The sequence below is a fragment of the Phycodurus eques genome, chromosome 7 (genome assembly GCF_024500275.1).
Source record: "Phycodurus eques isolate BA_2022a chromosome 7, UOR_Pequ_1.1, whole genome shotgun sequence".
Lineage (NCBI taxonomy): Eukaryota > Metazoa > Chordata > Actinopteri > Syngnathiformes > Syngnathidae > Phycodurus > Phycodurus eques.
The window spans coordinates 5,100,330-5,113,147 of NC_084531.1; positions in this window are offsets into that span (position 1 = coordinate 5,100,330).

Below are 12,818 nucleotides of genomic sequence, written 5' to 3' on the forward strand. Positions count from 1 at the left end.
CAGGTTTTCTAATAAATCACAAATAATTTTTGTTGTCTGTGTGATTTAGAACATTTCTGTTTAAATTCTAAAAAATACACCCATACTTCAGACAGTGAAGGAGTAGTTTTCCATTTTTTCGTAAAAATTGACCACAGAACATTAGCAAGATGCAACTCAGAGGCAACTCAACTCTATCAAAATGTCTTTCTTTTTTGTTTTTATTTCAAGACGTCTTGCTTAAGCAGCAGCACCAACATGTAAAATTGTATAGAAGGATGAATGTGATAGAACAGAATGTCCTCAGCAGTTGTAAAATCAACGGAAGTGCAGAAAAACGTTTTAAGTAATGTAAGTCATTGACTGGTGACCAGTCCGGGGTGTACCCCGCCTCTCACCCAGTCACCTCGGATGGCCCCAGTTGTCCGGGGCCTGAATGAGGACGAGCGCTATAGAGAATGGATTGACAGTAAGTTAACAGCTATCAACAAGACTATAATATTGTTACTACTGCTGGTGGTTACAATGAATGTGATAGATCGGTTATCGATGCTTATAAATTCAGATTATTTTTTTTTGAATACATAGTGTTTTACAATTAGGCGGCACGGTGGACGACTGGTTAGAGCGTCAGCCTCACAGTTCTGTGGTGCGGGGTTCAATCCCCGTCCCCGCCTGTGTGGAGTTTGCATGTTCTTCCCGTGCATGCGTGGGTTTTCTCGGGGCACCCCGGTTTCCTCCCACATCCCAAAAACATGCATTAATTGGAGACTGTAAATTGCCCGTAGGTGTGACTGTGAGTGCAAATGGTTGTTTGTTTCTATGTGCCCTGTGATTGGCTGGCAACCAGTTCAGGGTGTACCCCGCCTCCTGCCCGATGACAGCTGGGATAGGCTCCAGCACGCCCGCGACCCTAGTGAGGAGAAACGGCTCAGAAAATGGATGGAAAATCATCTTTATTTGCCAAGTATGTCCAAAACACACAAGGAATTTGTCTCCGGTCTTTGTGTCTATGTGATTGGCTGGCGACCAGTCCACGGTGTGTACCCTGCCTCTGCCCACTTAGCTGGGATAGGCTCCAGCTCACGTGTGACCCTAATGAGGACAACCACTGTCGAAAACAAACGGATGAATGAATGACTTTACCATTGATTGTGGAAACAATTCGTGTTGTTGATAATATATCCAGGCTCCAGTGCTTGCAGTTTCACCGTATCACCAGCTGAGGGCAATATAGAACTACATGAGGAGGCGATGGAGCAGTCTGTTTTTGGTAAGTAATCATCATTGAGATTCCCAAACGTAGACTAGATGTATGTATGTGGATGTTCAGCCTGCTGTCATTCTCTCTTTTTTTAAGGTTTAAAATTTGCTCTGGATCAAGCAACAGCCCCCCCTTCGCTCCTTCTTTCCAACTCCTTCCTCACTGTTACTTACCAAGAAGCGGTCTCTTTTGGTCCACTTCCAAACAAAATCAAGAAGCTAATGAGGACCTCTGATCCTGGGGTAATGGTTTACCTCCCTCAAGTTTGCGCTGATGTTGTCATTGCACAGGGGCAATATTACTGGGAAGTGGAGGTCTGCAACAGTTCTGTCTACAAAATTGGTAAGAAGGTTTTGTCATTAATAGGGTTAGGGTTAGGGTTAACTACAGTATCTCAGCAAACCCAGACGTTTCTCTGTTTGATATTTTAAACAATGTTCCAATTGTTCATCTATATCTATGTTATGAGCATGTATATTTATTTAAAAATAATTATTTGACCTTTTTATGTTTGCCAATATAAGATGTACAGTGAACGCTCACATATTCCCTGTTTGGCATTTGCAAATTCACTTCCCCTGACTTAAACTCACATATTTGCTGTTTTACTGTGCTACTCGCTGCAATTTTTAACATTTTAGCAAACATTTGTGCGCAATCACCTCGTTATACAATGATGGTTCCTTGAGATATGAGTTTAATTAATTCTGCGACCACACTTTTAACTCAAATTCATTATATTGCAAATCATCTTTCCTCATTAAAATGAATGGACATGCCATTCATCCTTTCCAGCTCTCTATAATATTGTACTTTATAAAAACACACTTTAATGACATAATTAAATAGAATAAAAAGAATTAATCAGTTTTTGTCACATATTACATCAATTGAAGAGCCATTTTGCTGCTCCTTCTGGTGTGCCTGCCCTGGCCACCTGGGGACAATGTAAGAAAGACGCTTTAAGACCGAGACGGCTACAGTAAAGTCTAGCTTCTAGCAGAGGATAAGAATACAGTATATGACTATGAGTTCCAGTTTTGTTTTTCCTTATGGGTTGCTGCACCTTTTCTATTCAAATATACTTTGCTTAAAGGATTATATATATATATATATATATATAGTATATGGTGTTAACTCGTTAGTCAGGTAACTCGTATCTCAAGGCAGCACGTACAACACTGCATTGCGGCACCTTTCCTGACTTTAGGGCTTATTTCGACTACATTTGGTTATATCTATTGTACAAAGTGTGTGTGTGTGTGTGGGGGGGGGTTGTTATCATTCAGAACACCAATTTGAGCATTTGTAGACAGTGACAAAACCTCTTAAGAATTGCAAAATGCATGTTTGTTTTGTTAAACCAGCAGTCTGTAACTATTGCCTTTGTTTAAAAAAAAAAAAAAAAAAAAAAGTAATTTTTCACGCAAGCCACTACTCGAGGCAATGACGCAGTGCTGATTAAGCCTATCAGTTGCTGTAACATCTTGCTATATTTTTCAGGTTTTGTTTTTTTTACATATATTGAGTGAATGCCTGATTCAGTTCCCGTGCTAGCCCACTTGGTGCCGCACCAAAAATGACGTTAGGAAATTACACATTTTACTGTAAAAAGCTCACTAAACATATTATTTTGCGTTTCTGTAGCAAAAAAAGATAATCATACAATAATTACTGTGTAAATTAAAACAACAACAAAAGGAATAATAATAATTTCCGCGAATGAACAAAATCTCTTTCCGAGGACTCGTTAGCTGCCCACTAAGGTGCCTGACGTAAAATGCATGCACCAAACAATGCATGCACAAACGCAATAGGGAATGAATCACTTTGTCTGTATTGTCCTTCCTGGAATATTTTTGTTTGATATCTTCATCACAAATGTAGACAGGCTTCTATGATAAAACAAAACAAAAACATCTGCCGTGACCAAACTCGAGGACCCCTTAGCTACCCAACAAGGTGCCTGATGTAAAACAACTCAGTAATTCAGCAACGTCCGAGCAGTGCATATACAAAACACAGCAATAATAGTGTATTCACCACAATTCCTTCTTCCGAGGCGGCACGATGGACGACTGGTTAGCACATCTGCCTCACAGTTCTGAGGTCCCAGGTTCAAATCTGGCCTCCCCTGTGTGGAGCTTGCATGTTCTCCCTGTGCCTGCGTGGGCTTTCTACAGGTACTCCAGTTTCCGCCCATATTCCAAAAACATGCATGATAGGTTAATTGAAGACTCTAAATTGCCCGTAGGTGTGAATGATTGTTAGTCTATATGTGCCTGGCAATTGGCTGATGACCAGTTCGGGGTGAACCCCACCTCTCACCCAGAGTTAGGTGTGATAGGCACCAGCACACCCGCGAACCTAGTGAGGATAAGCGGTACAGAAAATGGATAGATGGATGCCTCTTCTGAAGAAGCCATCTTTTTTTCTATACCGGCTGTCCTTCAAAATAAAATAAATATGTTGTCGAATCATCACATACAAGGGGATTCTACGTCATTGAAGCGACGTTTTCTGTTAATGTAATACTGAATTCAAGCGTCGGGGGCAACAGAATTTATGGATTATAGCTTTAAGGCTTCAATCACTGACTGCACGCTTTTGTTGTTTTAGGTGTGAGCTCTCCGGATGGCCATAAAGGCTGGTGGCTGGAAAGACAGGGTTTGTCATTTTGTACAGTTTGTGATGGGAGAAGAGAGTTGCTCAACACTGTCCCTCCTCAAATCAAAGCTATTGGGCTGTTTCTTAATTTTGGAGGGGGAGCGCTTAGCTTCCATAATCCTGTGACCCAGGAGCACCTCGTCACTCTGCCTACCCGCTTCAATCCGTCGGGAGTCTTGCCAACTCTGGGCCTCGGTCAGGGTTGGCTTCGATTGCGTTGTGGCCTCCCCGCTCCTCTATATGTTTTCCTCAGTAAAAACTCAGCCTATAGAGGCCCCGGTGGAGCCAGTAGAGGCAGCTGGCACAAGCGTATTCCTTTCCAGTCAGTGCGTAAAGTTATACAGGTGTTTGAGGAGTTGTCTGCGTCAAACTGTGCTTTGAAGCCCAGTTTTGATTCACCCTGCTCCTGAGGATTCTGTGCAACACGTCCTCCTGGGCACACCGGACAGGAAACTGGGGCTGAAGAAGACAATCCTACTCTACAATGGAGACATGCACTGACAGACCCACAAATCCTCAGAAAGGTTTGATCTATGGGCGCTATTTGAAAGGCAAATGTTCCATCTTGAAGGCCTTTCGGATGCCTCATTCCATTCTCTGTTGACCCCAGACCTGTAATTGACTCTCTCCCCAGGACACAGTTCTTTCCCTCAATCAAACACCCCCGCTGCTGTGGGCTTGGGCCAGAATGAGTCCTCAATATTGTGGAGTGTAAGGGAAGGGTGGGCTTTTACCAGTGTGACTTCTTAATTTGTCTCAGTGTGACGGTTGTCAGACAGTAGGGATCCTTACACTCGCAACACATCCCTGAGTACATGGCCACGAGCTCTACTACCTAAAGTGTGTGCTTTCGCCACTTTACTCCTACATTGCTGCTGTGTAAACAAGTGGAAATAATTTGTAAGCAGTGAGAGGTGATATAGAGAGGTGTGAGTACAGTGACACCAGTGGTGTCAACTCAGAGCAACAAGGACAGGTGGTACTAAATGTTTATCCCACGCTCTGCCTTCGATCGGACAGTAGGCTGCCCTTGTTTGACCCTTTGAAAGCCGCAGGACTCCCAAATACTTCAAAAGGGACAGCAGAGCGCAAGAGAACAGAGAGGGGGAAAAGAGAAAACAGCATGCATGAATTAAAGACAGCAGGTGACGGTAAAAAAAAAAAAAAATGAGCTGAGAGAGGATTTCCCAACCGCTTCCAAGCCAAGAATCCCTGAAAAGATCAAAATGTCTTTGACTGCGAATTAATTTAAAACCAGCACTGAGTTGCGTTGGCCGCTAAATTACGTTAGAAGTGCGGTCAGAGCTGTCAGCATTTATACATTAGTGTTTAAACTACTCATTTGTCCGTTGTAATTGAGGTTTCAAATATTTGTATGTGAGGGAATACTTGGGTGACCCTCTTGAAAGGCTGCTCACTTTTTCAACTTTTACGGTTGGTTCTTGATGTTGATAATTGACAGCATATCAGTTAAAACTGCATAAAACACACAATGAAAATGTTGTAAAATTGTGTGCGTTTTATTACATGTCCATAGTATTATATTACGAAAATAAAATGTAGGCTAACCAGCTTGGTTACAACAAGTTACGGTAGAGTAGGTGCTATAACAGTTAACCTAACTTGTTCATACAAGGAATGTGTTTTTAAAATTGTTAACGACCCTACAGTTATGTGTTTAAATGGTTTTAAGAGTTCTACAAGTTTAAGGCCCTGAATGTGTCTCGGCTAAGTCAGGGACCGGGCGCGAGTGGAAGGAGAAAGAGTATTAGGGTCCAGCAGACAGTTAGAGCAGAAAGAGAAATTTAGTGTTGTTGTTTTTGGCGGGGACAAGGATGCTTTTCTTTCAAAAATAAAACAGATGGTACACTATGTTGAAAACGCTGATATAAAACTGTAAACAGGAAAGACGTCATGTTTCAAATTCTCGTGAATAATAAGTCAGTCAAGTCGGGTCCAAGCAAGTGGCATGTCCTAAAAACAATTGGCAACACGAATCTGCATCGAGCCAAGTCATGTGACTCGAGTCTCCACCTAATGGCAATTAGGAGATCAGCCACCACCTAAACAGTTGGTAACACTGCACCATAATGCGACTGAAATCTTGCATTTCCCGCAAGGTCCCCCTGATCAAGAAGGCACATGTACAGGCCCGCCATTAAGTTTGACGGTGAATATATGAGTAAGAGAGTGCTTCGGTCAGATGAAACCAAAGTTGAATAATTTCGGGGGAACTTCTGCTTCGGAACAAAAGTCTAAATGAATGCCAAGGTAAAGAACCTCTGACACGCTGATCCACAATTGTTGTGTTGTTGTTGGCGGTATTTGCGCTCGGTCAGACGGAACTGAGACAACCACGTCATCGTCCCAGGAAAAATGTGTATGTGTTTTGCACACAAAAACGCTTGGGCGGTGTTTTGTAACCCATCCACTCTGGGTTTCGGTTTTTAAAACAATTATCATTGTTTTAGCTCCCAAAACGTTGGCTCTGTATGGACGAAGTCTTGAAACAATAAAAAAAAAAAAAAAAATTGCAGATACACTAACCTGTTTCCATGTAGACAGTTACCTGCGTCAGGTGTAAATGGTGAGCGGGTGTGGTAAATTTGGTGTTATCGCTCTCACACTCTCCTATACTGATCACTGAAAGTTCAACATGGCACCTCATAGCAAAGAAATGTCTGATAATAGTTTTTCTTTGCTCTACATAAAGATGGCCTAGGCTATAAAAAGATTGCTAAGACCCTACAGTATTTTAACAGGACAGGTTCCACCCAGACGTCATATCCACAGATTGTCTTCGGAAAATAGATAGGAGTGTTGCCAGCATTGTTAGTTTTAGGTTTTAGAGGCTGGGTGGTCAGTCTGGCAATGCTCTCTCCATACGACGACCACTGCATCAAATTGGTCTGCATGGCTGGCGTCACAGAAGGAAGCCTCTTCTAAAGGTGATCCACAAGAAAACCCACAAATGTTAGCTGGAGACTAACTAAGGATATGGATTACTAGACCCATGTCCTGTGGTCTGATGAGTCCAAGATAGACATACTGGGTTGGAATGGTCTGCCAACCAGTCCAGTGTGTGCTCCGCTTCTCGCTCAAAGTCAGCTGGGATAGGCTCCAGCAGGGGTGTGAAACTCGTTTTAGTTTGTGGGCCACATTCGCCCCAATTTAATCTGAAGTGGGCCAGACCAGCATGTCTGTGGCCTTATGAGCTATAAATAATGACAATTCAGTTTTTTACCATTTTTTGGGTGCACATAATTACAACTACATTTGGGGAAATATTCACATTTATCTATTATCTTGTTGCAATTATCATGTTAAATCATATGAACAATCTGAAATGTCAGAACAAAAATGTGTGCATTTTCAACAATATTATGAATCAGATTTCATCTACAGTCGCAATTTACAGATCACAGTAAATCTATAAACTGTATGTACCTTTTATAAAACAACTTATTTGGAAATAATTTCAAATTTACATACATTTCTGTATCCATCTGGAAATCTTGAAAGGCTCAACTGATTCATCCAACCATACAGGCAAAAGTGGGAACTTTTCGGAATGAAAGTGCAGTTACCCTCCTGCCTTGTGAATGTATACAGGCTGATTGACAGAGTGAAAGTAAAAAAAAAAATGAAACCGGAATAAACATATTAGCTATGTCTATTCAGGACATACATATCCAAAGTCAGTGCAAAATAGAAACTTAAATTAGCTGCTTATTTAGTAGTCACCCAATAAGCTTGCCAGGAAAAGCTGAAAACACAAACAATGAATCAATACGAGGTTAGCATTAGTCTGCAGAAACAATTATCAACCCCGCTCCAACTATTTGCATGCATCAAATTAGCTTGTAGCCTACATTTGACGAAACAAGTGACTTTTTGCTGTGTCTTGTGTACATCATGCAAGGTGGTGGAAGCGTCACGGTCTGAGGCTGCATGAGTGCTGCTGGCACTGGGGCCCAACAGTTCACTGAGGCAACCATGAATGTCAACATTACTATGGCATCCTGAATAAGAGGATGATCCCCTCCCTTCAGAAAGTGGGCTGGGGGGCGGTATTCCAACAAGGGACTGTAATGACCCCAAACACACCTCGAAGATGACCAGTTCCTTGCTGATAGACTGAGGGCTAAGGTGATAGACTGGTCAATCCTCTAGACCAAAACCCTAATGAGCAACTGTGAGGTATCCTCAAACACAAGGGACTCTTTTTTTGAATTTTTGTAATTTTTTTTGTAAACGGCGCTGCTGCTACACTTCAGCATAAAGACTGCCCCATCTTGATTTTAATGCTAGCGCAAGACTCGCTGCGCTTGTTTGCCAATTTGGTAGACCCATCTACACCAAGCTGGGCGTGTCAGCAGTCACTTTTGTTGTCAACGGTTTAGATATTAATGGCTGTATGTTGACTTATTTTGAGGGGACAGTGAATTGACTTTTGTTATACAAGCGGTATATCCGGGGCCGGCGGGGTTAGCAAATGCTAAGGGTGCTGCGCCCTCAAGGGGCTGCCAAAAATCGGGTGAAAAAAATGTGGTGGACATTTTTGGGTGGGGGTTCACCTTCAATGTAATTATATTAAAATGAAATTAATGTAAACAAATAAAAGAAGAGGCGAAAACCTCACTTCAAAGCGCTCTCTCCCATTTTTTTCCACAATGTGTGGAGCGATGCATTCATACCCCCTCGGAATTAACAGTGCTGAGCACAACAGGACACTTCTTGCCCCCCCCCCCCAAATAGAAACACACAACAATAAATGCACGTTACAGTTTGTTACAGTATTGAAGGACGTTAAAAACATGTAAATACATTAATTAATGTTAAACAAAAAATGTAAAACAACAGTGACAGCCTCATTTGTTGCGGAGAAAATTGAAAGTAGAATAAATCTAAGGCTGGAGCTTGATATTATAGAAGTTACAAATTTGTGTATTGTGTTTCTCGACTTACACTTATTTACAATAACATATTTTCTCTTGTTATTTTTATAGATATTTCTCAAAATTCTAAATATAATTAAAATGCAGATGCCAATGCGGTTAAAGCCCTCATTGCTAGAGACAAATGTAAGGACTTATACTTCTTGATGAACAGGAAACCTACTTGGTGCTAAAATAAAATGAGACAAAAGGAAAACATGTCTTGGTCACTGAATACAATTCAGATGAAATCTTCCGTCACTGAATCAATCTCAATTGGGGAAACTGCACATATTTGCAATAACTTGACAAGTATTTAAAATCTCGCCTCGGCGCCACATTGGCCCTGTGTACCCTGGCTACTTTGAAGCAGAGTCTCATTTCTTCAGTATTGTCCCATTAAATTATATAATACAATAAATTACACAAATATGAGGGCTGTAGTCACCTTTGTCAGATAATACTGTACTTTATATTCATAATTTCAATGTAAAGTTAATTTTATTTAGGATTCCAAATAACACATAGTCAGCTGGTTGGGTTTTAGTGATTATAATAAACATAAATGTTCATAATTGACTATTCCTGCTGAAAGGCTCAGTACCCAATTTCCGGTACCGTGTAAATGTGTGTATTTTTACACTTGGACAGTTTTCATATTCAAAAATGATTTTTATTTATTTTTTTCCACTGATCTCAATTCCCTCCTGCCTTCTCCTTTTGGTTTCATTGGCTTAGTTTTTGCTGTTAAAATGAAATCACAGCGTTATTTTATGATGAACAAATGTTTGGTTTAAATGAAAAGTTGGTGCTGAAAAATAAGAAGTTGATTTTGGCCAGTTATCAGCTGCACATCATTCAGTTTACGCACTCACCAGCAGACTGGATAATAGCCGACGAGTCAAACCGGCTCTTATTAGACTGTCGCCTGGACCACCATTCATCAGCATGACTGTGTGTTGATGTTTCACGCTCAGCCTACTAAAATGTATGTGTGCCGTGACCGCTTTTGGTATTATGCACTTTTATCAGCCTTACGAAACGCGCACCAAGTGTGTGCAAGCAATTTCACTCATGTAAACAGAAATGCGACCAACTGGAGAACTGTATGTGTCACAGGGCCAGGGTGGGGCGGTCGGGGGTTGGTGCCATACAAGTTGAAAGGCCGCCTAGCACTTAAGTTGTCATTCTGAATGGATATAAAATACATTAACCCATTTATTTGAGAAATCAAATTGAACTTTATGTACGCCACTGCATCTAAAGCATTTATCTGTGGACCTGAAAGGTACAATATGCAAGTTTTCAAACTGCTAGCAATATTTTAATGTAGCCTCATTACCGTCGCTCTGCCTCTCTACCAAATTGGAGCTCTTGTCCCACTGGTAATACAATACACCAAGCAGGTCCAAACAGCAACAGACATTTGATTTGAATATCGCTGATTCCCTCCAAAATAGTTGCTACTGACACCAAATTTCACCTGAGATCATACACCAACAAGTTTTTCAACTGTTGAATACAAATTATAAACTGAGAAAGCTTTGCTTTTGTTTTGTTTTCCTTTGTATTGAATTCAAATTGTGTCATCGTCAACCAGGTTATGTGGGCTGGAGCCATTCGGTGACTTCAGGTGAGCAAGGGCCCCCATCCATCTATCCATCCAGCCATCCCTCCTTCCATCCATCCATCCATTTATCCATTTTTGCTACACTGCTTAGTATTTTGAGGGTGGAAGGGAGCTGGAGCCTGTCCCAGCTGACATCGAGCGAAAGGCAAACTCCACCCGGGACTGGTCGCCAGTCCATCACAGGGCACGAGCAGGGAACAACCATTGTCACTTTAAAAAGAAAAACATTGAAACGAGGGGACAAAGTTTATATCCTGTACACATATGTATGTACGGTGTTTTTAGTCTGTCTATTTCATTTAAAATAAATAAATATTTATTTATTTATTTGTTTAGTTCCCCCCCTCCTCTATGTAATTCTATGTACTTGCAAAGACTACGAATGTACCCTACATATGACTCGACAAAACAAAAGGATTAAATTGCTCACCTCGATTAATATACAAGCATTTATTGAAGGTTTGGACAGTCTGCAAATAGATAAATGGAAACCAAATTACGATGGAGTTGAAATAATTTTGACTTCAGCATCACAAAATAATGAACCAGATTTTTGACCCATTAAGCTTTGCTTTGGGGGGGGGGGGGGGGCACCCTATAGAAATCTTGCCAAACAAAAGTCCGCCTTTTTTTGCCCCGCAGTTTCGATTGTGTCTGTAAATTGATGCCATTTGTATGAATAAACATCGCCTCGGCAAGACTTCCAACATTTGCATATTGAGAGAGGAAAGGCCCATTCGCTTCTTTCCGCCGCATGAGCAGCGGCGCAAATTAGCTTTACAAGTGAGCAGTCCGCCTCTTATTACCATCATTATTGCCATCAGCATAACAGTGGCTGGAAAGCAACATGCGCCTCTTGTTTGGTTGCCGCGTCCTTTTTGCGCCCCCCACTGCATCCTGCTTTTGACTGATATGCAACGATGCCGTTAGAGTCAGAACTGCGGCTCCTGTTGTGGTCAAACCGGGCGCCAATTTAGTTGAATGGCCTTAATCTTAACATGCTTGTATTAAAAACGGGAAACGCGACATTACGCCATAATCTTATCCAAATCTGAGTCAGAAATAATGACATTAAATTGAATTCCAGGCAGCGAACATGCGCGCCAGTCTCTTTAGTGCCTCAAATGAAGCATTCGGCGATTAAAGTTTTTGTTGTTGTTGTTGTTGTTGTTGTTGTTGTTGTTGTCGTCCCCCCCTTTTTGACTTCTAAAATCACATTAACACCTCTGCGTTCTTTTGAAGACAAACATTGCACCAAGCCATGCAGCTACATGGGATAGGGAACAGGAACAGGTGGTGTGTGTGTCAAGCAGAATCTGGAGGATGGGCTGGGAGGGGAGGGGGGGGGGGGGGGTCATGGTCGCGCATCTGCCAGGCTATTATACGTAACTCATTGCTTTAATAGTCACACCTCCAAGACCGAACAGCAAACAGGATGCGGTCCCATGTGGGCGCTGCAAGCCGAGCATTTGGGGTGGGGGGGGGGGGGGTGATGATACCATTAAACAATCCGTATTAACGGCCCCGCAAGCGTCTGTCAGACACCGGCAAATACACAGCGCGGTGATTGAGAGTGTGTATCCATCCAATGGCACCATTACGCACCATTACGGTTGAGCGACCGCCCACGCGCTACATAATCTCCTTTTCATGGCCTCGCATTTCCGCGTGGAAATCTGTTGCTGCTGCTTTCTTGAATGGAATGCTTTTCGATGGATAGATAGATAGATAGATAGATAGATAGATAGATAGATAGATAGATAGATAGATAGATAGATAGATAGATAGATAGATAGATAGATAGATAGATAGATAGATAGATAGATAGATAGATAGATAGATAGATAGATAGATAGATAGATAGATAGATAGATAGATAGATAGATAGGTAGATAGATAGATAGATAGATAAATAGAGCAGTATTAGGTTTGTTACAATATCAATCAATCTATCTATCGATGTAAGGGTATTTTAATCAGAGGCCTATAAAGGGTTAACCTTCCTCCGTATAGTTTCGAAACCTGAACTGGGTTGACTCCAATACACAACATTGTCCCCAGTGCTCCCAGTTGGCTGTGTTTTTTTTTTTTTTTTTTTTTGTTGACCTCTCCAATGGACAATTTCGGCGGCCGTCTGTCTAATGAATGACTTTGCGCGGTGCAGAAGAAAAGCGTCGCTTAGCACCCCATGATGAAGTGCAAACAGGCCATCATCGACTGTCATTGCGTGCTGGGGGGTTTGCAGCGTGAATCCCCGCACCCGGTGGGAAGTGGCTCCCACGGGAGTCTTTAAGTGACATATGCATTCAAATAACACTTTTGCGCTCACACCTCGCTCTGC